Genomic DNA, 19,591 nt, shown 5'->3' on the forward strand with positions numbered 1-19,591 from the left:
TAAAATGAGTATTTGTATTAACGTTTCAGGCAGTGGTAAATGAAACTTTTGTAACTGGCTAAGTACTCTCTCTCCAGAAAGCCTCGATGTAGCAGCCATCCACTAGTCTTAAATACTTGAAAGAAAGTCCCAGACACCAGAAGCCGTCCCCACATCCTCGCACAGAATGATGTTGGCTTGGGCAGTTCTACTGGCTCTTGTGTCTTAATACCTGGTGCCCTGGACAAATGGTCATGTGCCCCGAAACCTCGAGGCCTTCAAAGACACGTGCAAGGAACAAGAACCTCTCATGCATCAGTTCTCCCACATTTTGAATTCACCTCATTAACAGAAACATTTCACACGTGTTCAGAGAGCGTTGGTAGTTATAGTTATTAACAAGGCGGTGTGGCTGGCCAAGGAAAATCTCTTTGCAGACAAATGCCAGAGCACAGGAGAGCTGAGACAGGAGGGCTCAGTCAGGCACAGACTGATTCAGCCCCTGCTGCTGGCCGGTATTCATCCTTGTTCTGTGCCAGACTCTGTCCTCAGTGCCCCCCATAAATTACATTATGTAGTTCTCACAACAGCCCTCTAAGCTGGTGACTATCTGGATGTTAAATCACTCGCCCAGGTCTTACCTTCTGACTCCAGCAGCCCTCATGAGCGACTGCAGTTGAGATAAAACAAGTCACCCATGCAGGCGCCTAGAATTGTGCCTGGTGAGGTCAGTGCTCACCCGGGGTGTGCTGCTGCTGCTGCTCTGCGTTCTGCTCCATCCAGCCTCTGAGCGTCCCCTGGGCTCCTTCCCATGAACAGTGTACCTGCAGAGAAGAAGGAGGGGCAGTGATAACAACAGTAACACTGGTCACTGTACCAACAGGAGCCATCCCAAGGCTGAGGATTTCATAACCAATGCTTCACATGGTCTCCACTGTACGGATGTATCAGTGAGGCCCTGCACAGGTCACATAGCTGGGCAGTGGAGTAGGATCTCGGTTTGGATACCACTTTGTCTGACTACAAAGCCCCAGTGGAGTGTAGAATCCCGGGAGATGTGGAGCCAGGCAGGCCAGGGCAGTGGAGAGAACCTGGTACTCTAACGTGTGTGCTCTGGTCTCACCTTGCTCTTGCCCTCATCGAGAGCTTTCTTACCAGGCCACAGGCCCAGCTGAGTTTAGGTAGCACTTGGTGAGCTTCGGGTGGCCATCGTCTTGCTCAGGCAGCTCCTGTCCCCGGGGAATAACCAGTTGCCTGCATGAGGCCCTGTCCTGGGCTGAGTGTGCCACTGCTGCCTGCTAGTGAGTTGGGGACCATGGTTTATAGTCCGGGGTCCTCTAGCCTGGTGTTTGTTTACTCGGGGCTCAACAGTCAAGGTCACTGCCTGCACCAGGCCTTTTGTCTGACTTCTGGCCATTCATTCAGCCGCCCATCCACAGGGTAGATCACTTCTGGACGGGGGTAACCAAAAAGATCCAGTGTTGTGTATCTTAATCCTCTTCTTACTCATTATAAAAGTTTCATGATTACAATAAAGAGAAAGCTTAAAAACCTGAGAAAAAAATGTCACCCACAAACTCCTCATTCCAGTGACACCCCAGTGGACTGTTGGTTACATCTCCTACCGGGACTTTTTCAGGTGTCACTTGGTATGCTCAGAAAGAGCTCAGGGTCAGGAGTGTGAGTTTAAATCTGCCTCTCTGGGCTTCAGTCTCATCTGTAGAAGGAGAGGGCCAATGCTCGCTCTTCATAGGTTGTTGAGAGAACAGCTTGAAGCCATGTGTGAAGTGCCTTGCCCAGAATTTGACGCAGAGAAGACATTTAGTCAGTGACAACGTTGTTTATGTGAGTTTTTAAGATGTGGCACGGTGCACACCCAGTTCATGCTGGGTCTTCCCTTACCATCACCCGACTCACAAAGTCATCTTTGAACTTATGCACGCCTTTCTCATGCATCAGGCTTTGAATTTAAACCATTCAGTTGTAGATACTTCCTCCTTTTACCAAAGATTCCTCTAGTTTCATCAGTAGATGGGGGGGAGGCACTCAGGGAGATCCCACCCCAGTTCCAGGCAGCAGTAAGGGCTCAATAAATACATACTGAATAAGGCATGACCAAAGTTGGCCAAGACCATGTGAGTTTCTTCAGTGTTTGTGACTCGGTGAGCAGAGTTAGACATTAAAAAACAAAAGTATGAAAAACAATTATATAGTAATCTATGTGCCATGTACTATTCTGTAGTTTGCATTATAATAATGTCATTTAATTTTCACCACAAACTTGACAGAAGATGCGATCATAATTACAGTTATTGCAATTGCCATTTTACAGTTGAGGAAACAAGCACAGAGAGGTGAAGGAACATGCCCAAAGTCACACAGCTGTTGAGCCCCAGCACTGAGATCAGAACCCAGGCTTTCTGGCTACAGAGTCCTCACCCTTACTCCTCTGCTCCCCGTCTCTGACAGTTTACCCTCTTGTCCATCAGCTCTGCATGGCCTGAGCTCAGGACCCAACACAAATTCCAGAAGTTCCAATTTCATCTTGACCCCACTGATGGGTGGGTAGAGGTATACCCTGAACCTCAGTTTTCCTGTATGAAAAATGGGAACATTCCTTGCTTTCAGGGTTGAGGTGGATAAGTAAGAAAATGTATGTAAAGTACTTGGATCCTTGTAAATGTTCGCTAAATGTTTCTTTCCCTTCCTATGTACGGGGGCTGCAGCCTGTTACTTGGGAATGAAGCATAGAGTAAGACCTGAAGTTTATGTCTGTGTGTCTCTGGGGACTGGTAAATGTCCTGACTCACAGTTGACCTTTGCCAGTACCTGACTATTGGGTAAGCACGTATTCTGCTGGCCTTGATAGCCCCTGCTTTACTAGCCCCTGGCCTACCATCCCCCTCACTGCAGGCACAGACCCATTTGTCATGGAGGCTGCGATGACCGTCCCCTCTTGTCTGGAGAGGAGTCCAGGCTCATTAGCATGGTATTCAGCTCCTTCCTACTCAGCCTCCCACCCTCCCGCTCTGCCTCTCCTGCCCTCTGTTCCTCTGGCCCGCATGCCACCCTCCAGCCCTACATAGGGCCACAGTGTCTGTCCTTCATTCTGCCACTTGTGCTGGATCCTCTGCGCTCTGCTTATATGCCACCTCCAATTCTCTGACCCCACGTGCCTCCTGCAGGACCAGGTGCGAGAACACGCCTCTCTGATGCTCCAGACCATGAACGCTGCACTAAGCCAAGTAGGACTGAATAATGGACTATTGAAGCCTTAACTCAGTTGACTCATGTTCCTAAAAAAGTCCAGCGGTGGTGCTATATTCAGGCATCGCTTAGCTGTTAGATCCCAGGGCTTTAGCCAGTGTCCTCCAGGCTCAGCCCTGCCCTCCTGTGGCTGCCCCCAGCCAGGCTCTCTCGGGAATGGTCTTCCCAGCTGCAAGGCTAGTAGAGAGAGTAGTCCCACCAAAGTAGCCCATCTCCAAAACAGCACGGTGGTGGGGGCATACACAGGCCAGCCTGGGTCATGACTGCTCCTGGCCCTGAAGGTGGACCACGCTTTAACCTCTATTCATCAAGGGAAGCCAGGGGCCATTGCAAGAAGTAGCAGAAGTGATAGGAGTTTTTGCTGCTAGCAGGCATGCCCAGTGATTGTGGCAGGCTCTTCTCACTGCCCGAGTGGCCTTCCCTTCACCCCTGACTTCCATTCAGCCTCAAGACATTGGGAGATGCCCTCTTAGCATCCTGGGCTGGCCTCTTTTCCTGAAACCTTTGGACTGCTGTGGGATTGAGGAATGGACTATTGAAGACTTAACTCAGTTGACACATGTACATGTCTCCCTGGGCGCCTCCCCTGACAGGTGAGCTTCTGTAGGTTGAAGGCCCCGGCTGTCTCCCTATATCTCCAGGGCCCCTCACAGGAAGCCTGATGTACACATGGCAGGCTAGGAACGACCCCTGTTCCTTCAGCTATTACAAAACTTCCCTTTCCCCAATCACAGTGACTGGTCTGATGGCAAGGATAAAGTTGTTGGTTTTCATTAGCCCAGACCCACTGATATGTGAGGTCAAAAGCAGTAAGTATATCAGAATTTGCCAGGGGTCTGACCAAGTCTCAGAAGTCTCAGCAGCACAGGCAATAGTTGTGATTCTTGGGAAACAGGAAAGAATTCCCCTCAGAATGTATGACAGGAACAGGTTATTGTTCTGTGCCCAGGGGTTTAGTGGGACTCTCACCCTGCAGGCTAATAATTATTCACTGTCACTTGTGGAAAGAAGGCCTCTTCCTGTGCCAGCAGGGACACTCTCCCACTCGGGTCAGCAACTGACACAGGCATCTGCTTCCAAGTGAGATGTAGTACATGGTTTGGAAAAAATCACAATCCTTCTTTATAACCTAAAAGTAACAGTAATCTCATTCAATGAAATTTGCATGTTAAAGAAAAAAGAAGGAAAAAAAGTCTCCCATCATTAATATTTTCAATTTATTTCTTCTGTTTTTTCTCTGCAAAGCCTTCTTTTTATGTAGTCGAGATGTTATGGTGTGTACAATTTTGTGTCTCATTCTTTTCAGTTACTGTAATTATGCAAGCTTTTCCTCTCCTTTCTGTTTTACGCTGTAGTCTTTGGGGTTCAATAAGGGGCAGTGTTAAGCCCCCACCCCACTAGTTACCAGGTCTATAACCTTGGGTGAGTGACTAGACCCCTCCAGGCCTTAGTTCCTCATCTGTAGGATGGGGGTAAGGTCGTGCCCTGCGTGGGGGCGTGAGATCTATATGTGCACTGAGATGTAAAAGCACCTACGTGCTAGCACAGCCCACGCCACACAGCGGACACATACTAACCCTTAACTGCGTCAAGTCTCCCAAGGCTGTACCACAGGTTACATAGGCATCTGTTGCATATTTAGGTGTTTACAAGTTCTCTCTATTGTAACTAACATTGCTGGGAACATTTTTTTGTATAAATCTCTATCTAAATATAAGTATCACGTCATTTCATACTCCCATCAGCACTTTCTGACGGCATCTATTTTTCTGTTATATCACCAGCAGGGGCTGCGCCCTCTGTTATTATCCTGGCTAAGTCGCTACATGAAAAATGACATCTTCATGTTTTTATTTGCATTTCTTTGATAACAAATGACGTCATCCATTTTGCCATATCCAGGTTTCTTTAAAGAGACTTAGAAGAAGCAGGTATATGGAGAAGAGGATAGAGTTCACAGCCTGGTATGTTTACGGATGCCTGTCAGAATTCACCATCTCGGGCTCCCACCCTGGGATCTGAGTACCTCTTGGATTCTGACCTTCAGATCCTCGTGGTGTAAACTCTGTCTCCCCAAACCCTGTGCAAGCAGGTGGCACTGCTACCAAGACAGCCTTTATTCATCTCAGCCTCCTCAGCTCTGGTCCAAAGACATCGACACTCTCTTTTCCACCCAGTGCACCAGGCCCCGTGCTGAATCCTGAACCCTGAGCCCAGACTCAGGCCCTAGCATTGGCTGCTCAGTCCCCAGGTGGGACGGCTGTGTCACAAGTAGGCAGCTCCATCACCCACCTCTGGCCAGCGCTGTGGAAGAGGTCCATGTGAGATACTGTGGGAAGAACCCGAGGACTGCGGGGCTTCTCAGAGCCTGAAAGGACAAGCCACCCTTTGCTAGACTCAGGGACCCCTGTGAGCCCTCTGAGTACAGGGACCATGCTGGCTCTGTGCACCCCTGCATCCTGAGGGCCTGGCAGTGTTCAAGGCAGGCAAGCTGGCACACCTAACCACCTGGGAGGCACAGAGTGAGGCAAGAGGACTTGGTGTAAGGCAGGGGAAGTGGACTAAGCAGGACTCACTTCCACACACTGGGGAGCCACTGAGTGTGTTTGGGCAGAGGATGCCAGGATCCGCAGTGTGTTTGAGGAGGATGATGGTGCTGGTGGTCCAGGGTAGCTGGGGAACTGCCTGTGGGAGCCCCTGAGAATTCACAGTGAGCATACAAAACCAGGTGCAAAGGCAGGAGGCTCAGGCAACCCCCTCACTTTCGCCTGAACCCCAGACTGCTGCTGGCCCTACTCCAACAACTGACTTCTTCAACAAGCTGCCTGTCCCTGGACCAAAGCCAGCTTTGTCAGGGCAACTGTGGACAGCCCCCAGTGACCCCAAGTTGAGGGTAAACTCCCCAAGCAGTCCTGGGCATTCCACTGAGTTCTGTCCATACAACAGTCCAGCCGGCCAAGGAGACTCTGGAAAACAGAGTTAGGAGAAAAGAGAGGTGAGGGGTGAAAGTTGAGGTTTCAGAAAATCCCAGTAAAAATGAAAACAAACCATCTGTCTTTCTCACTGGCATCTTACCCCGACAGTGGCCTTTGTGGATCTTGCCCTGTGGGGAAGACAGCTCTGAAACCTTATACAGCAGCCAGCTAGCTGCTGCCAACCCCCCCCCCCAAAAGGCTGCCCGGGTTTTCTGGGACGGACCACCCCTGACAAGGCAAGCCTTTCCTGGAAGCCATCCTGACAGAGGAGGACCGTTCACCAAGACCAGAGAGCACTTTGGGGTGTCTTTTTTTGCCCCAAACAAATGACCAATCCCCTCCCCCTCTGGCCTTTGAAGCGTTTCAAAGCAATTGTAAAAATTATATGAACCCCATCGAAGAACTGTAACAACAATGTTTATACCCAGTGTTTGAAACAAAGACATGATATTATAAATAGTTGTAGATGATGAAGATAGGCAAGAAAAAAATAACATCATTAAAAGACTTTTACAAGACGGACCGTTCACAAAGATGGATGGAGTAACACAATACATTAAAAATATCAGCAATTAACATAAACACAACGCAGTGGACAGAAACCATCTGCCAGCCAGCCTCACCCTGGGCATGGTCCCATGTCATCCGCACGGGGCACTGCCAGGGGCTTTTCACTCTGACCACAGTGAGAATGGGGCCGCCAGGAAGAAGCCGTCTGGGCCTCTGGGCCCTGGCAGTCAATGTAGAAACGTGGCGTGCGACCTTTTTAGAAGGAAGTCTATGAACAAAAGGGAAACTGAGGACTAAGGAAGTATCTTGTTTGGGGTCACAGCTTCCTCCAGGAACTTTTCCCTGACCCTAGGTGAGGTCGAGCCCTATCAACTATTTCCATGGCACCCACTGCTTCTCTGCCACAGCATTGTTTCCCCGGGTGTCCTGTGAGTGAGTCCGGGCTTCTTGAGCTTCTCAGGCCAGTGTGTATAAGGAGCAAGGGGGATAACTGGCATCATGTCATAGCAGGCGCTGAAGGCCTGGCCTCACTAGTTGGGTTCTCAGTCACAGAAATTTCAGGTGCCAGTCTCATGAAAGCCCAGCCAGCTCTCGTGACAGCTGTCTGAGACTGGCGTCATTATCCACAGTGGGCAGATGAAGCAGCCAAGGCCCCAAGCATTCACGTGCCAGGCAGACTGCCCGGAGCACAGCTGGTAACCTGCATTTTATGTCCCCGGCACCTCTTTCTCCTTCTAATCAGTACTTGATTTTGTAAAAAAGAAAAATAAAATTTGTTTTTAACTGTGCAAAACTTTGGCCATACAGAACAGAATATACAGCCCTGACACCAGCAAGGTCAAAAAAATATGAATGTTCTGTCGCAAGCTTCAGATCTCCCACACCTTCTCTCTCTTCTCTCTGTCTTTTTTAAGAAATAGAAAGTATAAAAAGAAAGCTACCCCCCACACTCACATATACACACACACCGCTACCCTGATTCTGTGGAGGTAACATCCACTCCCCTAAGTTGGGGGCCTTGTGCCCAATCCTGTCTTTGTGTTCTCTCTACATAAGGTTGCATCCCTAGCAGTATTGATGGTTTATGTGTGTGTTAAGTTTTTATATATGTGGTCTCGCACTGAACCAAGTGTTTTTCGAACACTTGCTGTTTTCGTTTTAGAACTTGCTGTCCCAGCCAACAGTTCTGGGTGACTCATCTGACTATTGTGTGTTATCCCATAGTCTGCATGCACCAGTTTGTGCACCTGTTACCTGCCTGAGGACAGGTGGTGGTTTCCACTTTCTCCTCTGCAGAGCACAGCGCATTTCTCTAGGTAGGCACAGGGAGCATGGTTGGCTGGCCCTAGAATGTGAGTGTCTGCAGGCAGAACAAGGACCAGCCAGATGGTGGTACCCATTTACACATCAGCCAGCCTCTCCTCTGCCCTCATCCCACCAACTCCTGCCTTACCCCACTTACCATTTCTTGCCGATTGAGGGATGCTGTCGTCAGATTTTCAGAGCAGCTTTACCCCTCAAAGCTTGTCCTCAGCCTGGTTTCTTGGAGACCCAGGATTGGCCCTAAATATCCAGTGTTTGCAAGAATCTTTCCAGCCTTCACAGTAGAGTGGAGCTAGGGGTTCTCATTGACTCTTGCCAAGAATGAAGGGAAACTTGGGCATTTAATCAGAAATTGGGCTCCTTGTCTGCTCTGTCTAGATTTCTGCTAGAGGCCACTTCCTATGCGTAAGTTCGAGTCAGAGAGCTATCAGTTCGAATGGACTCTTCCTGAGTAACTCCCCCCCCACCCCCGCCACTGTGGTTATTTCGTAGATCTAAGCCTGTCACATTACCTTCCAGAAGGGGAGTATGAAGACAAGTGAGCTGGGACCTAGAAGCACCTGGCAAGTGCCTATTGTGTAGTTGGTCCTCCTGAGCGCTCCTCCTTGTTGTTAGAAAAGGGAATGCTGGTTGCTGGAAACTGGCCTCTGGGGCTGGGCCGCCCCAGGCAGTGAAGGATTTGATCTCTGAGGCAAGGGTGAGCTTCTGGCAAGGCATGGCTGAGTTATAGTGGCCTGAGCAATGTCAGCCTTGGCCTGTAGAAACCAGCCCCGGACCAGTGGGGACCTTAGAGAAGCCATCCACACCTCCAGACTCTGGAGCCTGGTGCTTGCTCATTCACGTGTCGTTCATCTTCCCTGTGCTACACCCTTGCCTCAGGCTGGGGACTCGATGGCATCAAAAATCGCTTAGTCCCTGCCTTCCCAGGGCTCCACAAAAGGGGTAGTCAGTCCCACAATAGCGCATGCTTCTGGCCAGATAGATACCACAGAGGAAGAGGTCTGTGCAAAGTCCTGAGGTAGGAAAGGTGCTGAACAGAAGTGCAAGAAGGTCCTGTGGCCGGGCCCAGGCGTGGGGGTGAATGGTGGGAGAGGTCGGCAGGGCTAACTCATACCTGAGCCTGGTGTTGGACTTGATCCACATCCGCAGGGCAGGAGAAGCCACCAGAGACAGACAGGCCTGAGCACGGGTCTCTGTGAGACTGCTTCCTGGGTGCCCTTAGACAAGACCCTCAAGTCTCAGTTTCTTCCTTTCTAAAATGGGGATCCCAACACTTTCCTGGGTTGTTACAAAGAGTGAGACCCCTGACACTCTGGCCTCCCAGTAGGCCCTCTGGACCGCTAGAGGAGAGGAATCCAATGCCTCAAATCAGAAAGCCCCCTTCAAACTCGTGGACCTTGAGGTGCTCTCCTGGGACAGTGGGGTGCCAGCTGGTCCTCTGCAAACACAGTGATAACAGGATAACCTGGGGCCTTGTGCCTGCCAAGGGCAGACACGGTAGCCAAGAGCCAGAACACATGGCAGAGGAGGAGGCAGTGCGCCCAGAGCTGCCAAGACACTGGCAGTCTTGGCTGGGCTGTAGGGTTCAGGTCCCTGCAGATTTGTATAGGCTCAGAGAGAGACACTACTGCCTCCCCTCCTCTCCCAGCAGCCCCGTGCCCACCTGAGAGAACGTGGTACCAGCAAGAACTTGAGTGGGCTGCAGGTGTGTCTCAGTCTGATGTGTCCACATGTGTGAGTATATGTGTGCCGATGAGTGCGTATCTGTGCCAGTGAGAGTGTGTGTCTGTGTCCATGAGTGTGTGTCTGTGCCAGTGAGCATGTGTGTGTGTGTCCATGAGTGTGTATCTGTGCCAGTGAGCGTGTGTGTCTGTGTCCATGAGTGTGTGTCTGTGCCAGTGAGTGTGTGTGTCTGTGTCCATGAGTGCGTGTCTGTGCCAGTGAGCGTGTTTCTGTGTCCATGAGTGCGTGTCTGTGCCAGTGCGGGTGTGTGTTTGTGTGTATAGTTTTATTCACAGGAGGGAGGTGAGTGAGAGGCCAGCTTCCTGACAGGGCAGTTACAAAACATTCATAAAACTTTTATTGGACTTGCCACCCTTCCAGATAAATATTTTTCGATTTTTATGGCCTTGTTTTAGGGGTCCGGGCTTAATCATGGCTTTGTAGCTGCCTTTTAAAAAAATGAATATTGTTTTGGCAAAAGGAGCCCCCTTTCCTTCACCCTTGCCAAAAGCAGGCTGTACTCTGAGCTCATAAATTCCTGCCATTCTCAACTCTTGCCCTTTCTCCCTCCATATCCTTGCAACTAGGATGAACCTGAGAAGAAAAGAGGGAGAGAAGAAAAGATACCACTTGCCCGTCTCCCTCCTGTTTCCCCACTGTGTACCCCAGCCTTGTGCTGGAGGCACATTGGATCCAGCTCCCAACTGCCCACAAAGGAAGCTGACAGAGGGTCCAGATTGGGGCTCCACCTGCTGCCTCCCTTAGAGGCAGGACACCCTGGCTGGAGATGAGGTTTGCACAGCTGTGCCCCCACAACCTCCTCCCCCAGCCTTACCAGCCTCCTTCCTGCCCTGTAGAGGTTCTGAGTGAAGCCCCCTCTTGTGCTCCCCACTCAGATATTTGCTGTCGGCTCCTTCATGTCTTCACGGTCTCAGACCAACCTCATTGACCGTTCCATCCAAAATAGCATCCCCCTGCCCCAGGCTCTGTGCCATCCCTCTCTGTCACTCTGTTGTACTTCCTTTGTAGCACTTAGCACTCCTTCATTTATTTATTGGTTGTAAGTCTACCCCCCTTACAAACTTAACCCATGCATACACTGCTGTATCCCCCACACTTGGAACAGGGCCTGGTGCATTATAAGTACTAAGTAGATATGTGTAGGACGTGCTGAATGAATGATACATGGTAGATACACCTGGATGGTCATGATGGGGCGTAATAATAAAAATGGTTACTATTGTTCAGACCTTGCTTTGTATTGGACACTGTTCTAAGTGGTTTTTATTATATTAATTCACTGAGGCCTTACAAACACTCTGTAAAGTAAGTTCTATTGTCCACATTTTTTGGATGAGGAGACTGAGGCAGAGTCAGATGTCTTATATGAAGCCACACTGCTGACTGGAGCCTGAGCCAGCGTTTGGATGCTGGCGGTCTGGGAGCTCAGCCCGAGCTTTTGGCTATTACACTTGATTCCCCAGGGAGAACAACAGGGAGACAGTGTGTGCCCTTTCAGGCTGCTGCAGCCTGAACTGAACCCTGCCCAACAAACATCAGCCAGCACTTGGCAGGCGCCCACCCCTCCTGGCCTTTTGCCAGACCTTGGGCCAGAGGCACTAAGGCTCTAGGGCTGGGGGGAGGGGCTCAGGTTCAGATGCTTATACTGCCAGATCGCCAACTCAGGTGCCTTCAGGGGATGGGCAGGGGCCCCAAAACAGAGGAGTCAGTCTCAGGTGAAAGAAGCAGTGCATGGCAGTGAGAGAGTAGCTGGTGGCTTCAGGCACAGCACAGTTCGTGAAGGGGCAGCGACAGCCTGTTATCCCACCCACTGCTGCAGGGTGGGAATGTGAGGATAAGTTTTTTAAGACAAATGGGAAATTCAGAATTGCATGGCTAATGTCCTGAATTTAAAGGCAAGTGAGTCACTCAGACATTTCAGAAATGCTAGGAGGCTGGTGTCTGCTCCCAGACTAGCATTTTTCTTCTTTTATCTCTGATGAGAGAGGTGGGTCCATAGAAAGCGAGCCAGGCACCTCTGTCTGTGGGCACAGGGAGAAGCAGCAGCTGGGTCTAGCTACAGAGGAGACCACAGAGGAGGTGGCACTGAGCTCAGTCTTGGAGAGTGGTGGAAATGGCTTGGGGGAGGGTGTTCCAGGCAGGAGGAGCCTCAGCTCTGCTCAGGAGAGAGGGCATTCCTGCAGCCCAGAGCGGTTGGATTGCAGGGGACCTGGGACACCTTGATGATCGAAGGTTAGGGTTCGATCCTGAAGAGGTTAGGGTTCTCTTTGGCGGATGGCGGATCCATGAAGAGTCTTCAGTAGGAGCCATGGGGACCCCCAGAAGATCTCGTGGACCTCTTTGTGAGTCAAAGGTTAGAGGTGATTGGGGGTCCAGGCTCCAGGGGCAGAGAGAGAGAAGCAGACCAGACCAGACACAGTGAGCGAGTGGACGTTCAGCACCCAGCCCAGCCCAGGTGAGTTCGCTCACTCATAGCAACCCTGTGGAGGGTATTATCCCCTCCCCATCTCCCCTCAGCGTGCACATGCATGCACACGTACACCAGTTCCTGGGGAAGGAGTGGAGGGTGTAGGACGTGAGGCAGTTTTATGGCCCCCCCACCCTGTGAATGCAACCCAGGCTGCAGAAGGGGCCGTGTGGAGCCGAGCTTTCCTTCCGCTTCCGGCTCCAGTGGTGTTCCAGCCCCTGCTGGACCACTGGGGATTCTCTTACTCCTTCTCCCATGGTCTGGTGAGGGTGGTGTTGCCATCCAGTTTCACAGAAGAAACAACTGAAGTCAGAGTGGTGTAGGCCCTCACAGTAGCAGCAACAGCGAGGCAGGGTCCCAGGCCTCCCTGGGGTTTTGTGTGAATGTGGAAAGGAGCAGTACTGGTCGCCCTCCTACCACTGTGCCTTCTCCAAACCCCGCAGTGCTCAGAAATCAGAGAAACGGCACCAGGTGGCAGAGGCACAGGTCCCAAGCACCTCTGCTCCAGCCCAGTTCCCTCTTCCTCTGGCATCTTCCTGGGTCACCCCAAGGCTTGTCTGTGTTCTTCCAGGCTCTCCAGAGAGCAACCAGGATCCACCAATCAGTGGCCTCTGTAGCTCAGAAATAAGACAGCGCTATAGTTTGTAGAGTGGGCCCAGCAGACTTAGGGTGCCACCGGGTGCAGGCAGGCAGCATAAGTGAGTGGCCCTACCAGATACTACTCGGGGAGCACTGAGCACAGTGCCTGGGGACCACGCCCTTTCTGAGGGGGTGGCCCATGCTCACCTCAGGCCACATGTTGCCCTGGGAATGCAGGGCCACATTTTTAAATGTTGGCAACTGATCTACTATTTTTAAAGCACCTCCAGGGGCCAAACCTGACGCACAGACAGCCAGATTATGACTGCAGCTATAGAGTTTACAGGGCATCCTCCCACAGAATTCAGTGAGCCCTGCCACACGTCAGTCCCCACTACAATAGTGACACTACCATTTACTATGTGCCTTGCACACACTGGCTGTTTCACAGGCACCGCCTCGTTTAGTCTGAGTCCCTTTCCCCCAAAGTCATTGACCAAGCAGGAGAGCCTCATGCAGGGCCACAGCTGGGCTCTGAGGCCGGCCGTGGTCCCAGCATCCCCACCTCCCAACAGGAGGGCTGGTCTGAGAACCCACTAGGGAAGGAATGTCCGGAAGGCAACTCAGAAGGAATGCTATTCAGATCCTCCTGGGGCATCTGAGAGGATTCGAGGTAGTACACAAAAAAGTAGTCTACAGTCAATGTTCCTAGTTACATGTCTGTTTTTAATGCACACTTTCTGGGTGAAAAGGGATCCTTCCTGAATGTCAGCTTATGTTAGCATATAATGTTTTCTAATTTAACTGAATTGATTTAAAGAAATATTTAGTAAGTAATAGTAAGTTTTTAGTAAATTTCAGTGGGTATGGCAAAAACAGTAATACCAGAAAGAGATTTGGGAAATTCTGGTGGGTCATCCTAGAGTTTTGATGGGTGAAGAAGGACTCACATGGCCTTTAGAGGGCAGGTGGAATTTACATCAGGGAGAGAAGGGATGATGTATGAGTCAGATTTCCAGTTCTCATGAAAAGCAGGAAGCTGCGTCCGTTCTGGGCATATCCCCACTAATGAGTGAGCTGTCAGTCACTGCCCTTCAGTTCTCTGCAGCACCCCCAGCCCACTTCTCTTACCCCAGCCATGTGGGCAGCTGCATTTGGGACCTAGTGTCAGCTGAGACAGGCAGGAGGGGCTGTGCAATGACAGGTGACACCACAACTGATTTAATGAGGGAAGTGAGCTTTCTGGGAGGCTGTGGGCAACGAGGCCTGGCAGGCAGACCCAGGCGAGGCTGTGAGGGGCCCTGGGCCCCCTGTGGGGCTTCCTCCAAGCGCTGGTACCAACACTCCCTGGCGGCTGGGGCCTGCGCTTCCCCAGTGCTCAATCTGGAGCAGGCCCGGCCCAGAGCTCCGCACACACCGTGTTGAGGAACTATCACAGGGCCCAGGTGCTGGAAGCAGGCGCTGAAGGGCCGCAGGCGGCTCAGCCGCCCTCCTGGGTGCCCTTTGTCCTCCAACACTGGACCTTGCCGCGGGGCCACGGGCTCTGGGGTTTGGTTCAGGATTTGGTTTACTTAGGAGAGAGGCAGCAGCTCTGACCCCTCTGCCCCCACATACGCATGACTTTTCCTTGGATAAAAATGTTCATATGTCCTGGCAGTTCTCACTGCTCTGGCTATTTTTTAAGGGAAAAAAGTAAATCTCCTCTTCAAAGTGAAATGAAGGTGGTATGTGGCAAGACATGTGACCATGTCTCTCTCAGCCGAGGAAACCAAATGCCAGCCTGGAACTTGAGATGGTCACTGGTTTCTCCTCATTTCACCTCCAGAATGAGAGAGGAGGGCAGTCCTAACTCAGTTCTGCTTGATGTCAGACCCGGACCATGGTCCAGGCCAGATAAGGCCCTGCCAAAACCCTTGAAACCCTCCCTGTCTGCTGAGTGGCGCTGAGGGGACAGCCCTTGCTTGGCACTCCCATTCCACTTACCCTTTCCTGCCCACATGGCATATACCATTTTCATTCTGCATATGTGGCTGTGGCGGCTCTGAGAGTCAGGAAGCCAGCCTGAGGCCCCCAGCCAGTGAAAAGCAGCTCAGGGTCCATCCATGCACTGGGCCCACTGTCCACTTCTCTGGCAGTCCCCACTTCTGCTTGTGGAGCTCATCCACTCAACACAGAGGTCTCCCTGAAAGAAGTGGTCTCGGCTGGCCTTTTCTCATTACAGGGCTGGGAGAGGCACTGAGATAGCCATCTGGACATGGGTGAGGTCACGAGCAGAGCCCAGGAGGCTTAAGTGGGTGCGTGAGGTCAGGGCTGGGTGCGGTGGGAAGGAGGCAGATTTGGGAGCAGGAGGCTCTGGATCAATACAACACATATGGACAGAGGCCCACCTAGACTGTTTTCCTCAGGACCTGGGCTCCCCCAAAACTGCACAGAGGTCATTTGAATTCAAGTGGAAGCTCCCACATTCTTGTTTCGTTGTTATGCCCAGCACTAGAAACAGCCAGCCCAGGGGGCTACTTGGGGGCATAAGCAAGGCCCTGGGCCTTTGTCAACAGCAGAATTCCTCTACACTTTGCCTTCTCATGCCCACACTCCTGGGCCCTCTGGAGCACCCCAAGACCTTGGTGGGGCCCAGGACTCAGCCTCTGCACTTGGTCCAGCAGCTTGGCCCAGCCTAGTCCAACCCACTAGGCAGGTTAGCGTCTCAGGCAGCTTTTTGTCAGGACCCTGCTAGGCCTCGAGGCCACCATCTTTCCTATCTCCTGCTGCCAGTGCTTGGGCCTGGCCTCCCAGGGGCTCAGCCACAGTGCACCCCCCCATCCACTGGGTTGGTCATTGGACGGCCTGGCGTGGGGCGGGGGGTGATGAGTCAGGTAGCCTTTGATGATGATAGCCAGAGACGGTTCTGAACGATCGGCTCACTTCAGGGGTATGGACTCCAAGAAGGGATCTGGGAGAGGACATTGTTGACCCTTCTTTTCATAGCTTTCTCCTCTGACTTTCTAGAATGCATTTGTTCTCTTGTTCATTCAGAATCTACTGAAGCCCACGCTGTCCCCTGAGTGTGTTTTTGTGGCTCACAGCCTCCAGACCTGAGCAGAGCGCCACACCTCCACACCCTCCGCCACCTCCCTAGGCTCCTCAGTCTCCCTCCCCTACTACACTGGCTTTAATTCCCTTCCTCAGAAGCTTCACCTTCTTCCCCTCCGAGGGCCTTTGCATGGGCCATTCTTTCTGCCCACGCACCATCCCCTTTTCTTTTCCATGGCTTTCTCATAAACCTCCTTCAGGTCTTGGCTTTAAACATAACCCAGAGACCTTCCTTGGTCTTCCTGTCTCAATAAGAAGCTCACCTGTTTTCTTGCTCATAGCACCTGCCTTTTCAGTGCATGTGAAAGATACTCTGTCCAGTGGTAAGATCTTGGGTTCTCAAACCCAAATGGGTTAGGATTCCAGCTCCACCATTTACTTAGCTGTGTGTTCTTGAGCAAATGACTTCACCTCTCTGAGCCTCAGTTTCTTCATTTCTAAGTTGGGGAAAATAATAAAAGTTATTCGTAGTAGGTTGTTATGGCAAATGGGTTAATATAAGAGCACATTTAGAAGAGAACATGTACTTGTTAGCTTCTGATGACATTGGCTGCTTGTCTGTTCTCCCAGTGATTCCTGGGTGCATCTGCTGTAAGTTCCATGAGGATAGAGATTGAATCAACACACTCAGTAAACTTTTTGTTGAGTAAGTTCATGTGCCAAACACTGCTTGGGCCTGGGACAAGGAAATGAGTCACTTACAATCCCACCCCTCAAGGAACTCAACAGCACAATGAGGAAGCTCTGCAAGGACAAGTAGGCAAAGGAAGACTTAGAAAGGACGGTGGATCTTTCCAGAAGGTGTCTGCAGGAGCAGTCTCACAGTGTCTGGAGAAGCCAGAGGTGTGGCTTGGGTACCAGCAGTGTGGCTGAAGCTAGGAGTATGCCCACTGTGACTGGGGGGGGGGGGGGGGGGCGGGCTGGCAGGCTCAGCCCAGTACCTGGAGCTGATCCACAGGTAGGAGGCACAAGAAGGCTTGTTTGGCCCTGGTGTGTGCAGTGGATTGTGGGGAGGAGAGCCAGTGAGGAGCAGCAGCATGGACCTAGGACAGAGACACAGAGGGCCTACTAAGGCCTGTCCTGCCTCCAGCTCTTTCTGCCCACAGCTCTACATTTCCATCAAGTGCTCATTTTCAATCAGCCATTACTTTGGCTCTGGAGTCTTTTCAAGAAACACACAGAAACACAACCTCAGAAACACAACCTAAGGAAGGAAATCCTTTTTTCTGAGCTCCATTTTTCTTCGCAGTTTCCAACCACAGTTTTTTTTGTATCCAGTCCAATCACCGTCCTGTGGGAGAGCCACAGAAAGGTCCAGGCCTCCACCACAGTTGTTCATGCACCTGCCTACACGCCTTGGCTCATCGATCATGTGTTTGTATATGGTGTGGCCAGTGTGTCTAACAGAGTGGGACCAGCCCTGTCATGTCTAGGTACCTGAGCCCTGAGCTGGTGCTCTGTGAAGCCCAGTCTAGGAGATATCAAGTGGAGGGGTTGGGACTATCTAGTCTGCTTTTCTGATTAAAGCAGAGGGTCTCCCAAGTCGTGGGGCTGCTGCACGAGCTTCAGCGCCTTCCCTAGTCCACCTGACTCCTCTCTCTATTCCTGGATTGGGCGCTGGAGGGACTTCCTGCATTCCTCCCTTCCTCATGGTATGTGGGGTCAGAACCCTCAGAAGGCCTGTCACACACAGTAGGACCATCTCAGGGCAGGGGGAACCTGAAGAGGAGGGTAATCAGCTTGAGCTGCCATTTAAAGGGCAAGTCAGCTGGGCAGAGAGACTGGGGAAGGCCTTCTGGACAGGGGGAGCCAGCCAGAGCTGGAGGCCAAGGCCACCCGTGTGTCCATTGACTGGAGTTGTGGGGAGAGACAGTCACTGGGGAGGAACTGCAAGCTGGGGTCTCCAGAGGAAGCATGGGGGCTTGGGCAATGAGGGGACTTAACACCACCCTGATGACTTAACACTTGCCCGAGGACCTCACCATCCAGGAGAGACGTGGAAACGAATCCTTCTCTACTCTGGTGGGTGCTTTGTGAAGGATGGACAAGCAGCATTCCCCATCTAGTTCTGCCCAGTAAGTACCTTCTCAGCCATCTGGAACACAAATATTCTGTTCACCAGAGTTGCCAGATGAGGAGCCAGAGAGCTCATGTGGCCACCCTGAGCCACACAGTGGTCAGTAGCAAAGCCATTCCCCTAGGGAAGGGCCCACCCAGGCACTTGGGAACTGACCCTACACTGCTGAATGGGGTTGGCTTCCTGGTCGCAGCAGGCCCAGCTCATAAACACAGTTCATTACAGGAAGATAGGGAGGGCTTTAGGTGTTCATTCGACATTGATCTCAGGAACCCGCCCTGACGAGCAGCGTGGTACGCTTGGCCTCAGGAGAGGGGAGGGTTGGATTAGCCCTGCGAGCCCCACTCCTGTTGACTATCTTATGTGGTCTGAGCTGAGCTCAGGCCTGAGCTGAGCTCGAGTATATGTGGGCTGTCACCTGGGGTGGACAGCTCTGGGCCCTGCTCTCTGAGCTGGCAGGCAGCCAGGGGCAGTGCACAGAGCACCTGAAGTTACAGCCACCGACCCAGGCACTAGTGACAGCCACCAACATGTGGAAAGGACACGCCGCATGCCATGTGCTGGGTCAACTCTTCACACACAGTGTCTCGTTGCTGCAATGAGCTCTGCCAGCTTCCTGAGTCCAGAGCCTCATGAGGACTCTGACCAGGAACTTCTCAGAACCACCACTTTTATAATCAGAGACACCAGAATGGAGAGAAGGCCAGGCATTTGTGGAGCTTTTCCTACACACCATGCTATGAAGCCTCGTATTGACTATGTATGAAAGAGATTGTGCCCATTTCCCAAATGAGAGAACAGGTGGACTGACTGTCTTCCCTGAGAGAGCACACAGCAAGGCTGTGTCGAGCCTAGGCCGTGTGGATCCAACCTCACCCTCTTTTCCACATTGGTGGGCAGGCTGCTGCTTAAACAGACAAAGCTGGTTGTTGAGTGGATAGGGTGGCTGAGTAGGTGGGCACAAGCAAGGTGCTGTCAGTTTGTCTTTTTGGTCCTAGAGGCAGGGAAACCAGGTACAGTAGGTGTACTGCCCTCACACAACTTCACTTTATAGTAGAAGGCACTGGCCCTGAATTGCTTTGTATCATCATAGTTACCCATGTCCTGTGAAAGTGTTTAGCCCATGAAAATGCTGTGAGGGCTTCCCTGCCTCCTCAGAGAACTCCGAATATAATTGACACTGTCTTAGCAAGTCAAGGTCATGACGAAGACAACAGTGTGGGGCTTAGAGGGGTTGTTCCATGTAGGGCCCTGAACTGAACTGCTGTCCAATAGACGAGCTGGGTGGACCCTTTTGCGTTCAAGTTTACAGGGGTGGGGAGGGCTGCAGGGTGGTGGGCAGGTGGCCTAGGACCTCAAGGTTGGCGGCGCCTGTAGGCGTCAGCCAGGGAAGCTATCCCAACCCAGGAGGCGTGCGGGCTCTTCCACCTCTTGGGAAGATGGAGGAAGCTGGTGCTATAAGGAGATCGCCACAACTCGGGGCTGGAGGTGATTTCATTTCTGGCCTTTTGGAAGCAGTGAGCACATGAGCAGCCACTGTCTGGCATCGTTTTCCCATTCATTCTTCCACTGGCTCATTTA

The 19,591-nt window shown here is 51.7% G+C and overlaps 1 protein-coding gene across 4 annotated transcripts in view; it reads left to right on the forward strand.

Moving 5' to 3' along the window:
• The window catches only part of EEFSEC (eukaryotic elongation factor, selenocysteine-tRNA specific), a 292,225-nt gene that overhangs the window by 256,487 nt on the left and 16,147 nt on the right, over positions 1 to 19,591 (forward strand). The window contains exon 7 of one of the 4 annotated variants that reach the window (XR_012498843.1): positions 5,149 to 12,252. The exons of the other annotated variants lie outside the window; for them this stretch is intronic. The gene's annotated coding sequence lies outside the window, so the exon portion shown is untranslated. The remainder of the gene's footprint in view (positions 1 to 5,148; positions 12,253 to 19,591) is intronic. 4 annotated transcript variants of the gene reach the window in all.

The sequence above is a fragment of the Rhinolophus sinicus genome, linkage group LG09, assembly GCF_036562045.2.
Source record: "Rhinolophus sinicus isolate RSC01 linkage group LG09, ASM3656204v1, whole genome shotgun sequence".
Lineage (NCBI taxonomy): Eukaryota > Metazoa > Chordata > Mammalia > Chiroptera > Rhinolophidae > Rhinolophus > Rhinolophus sinicus.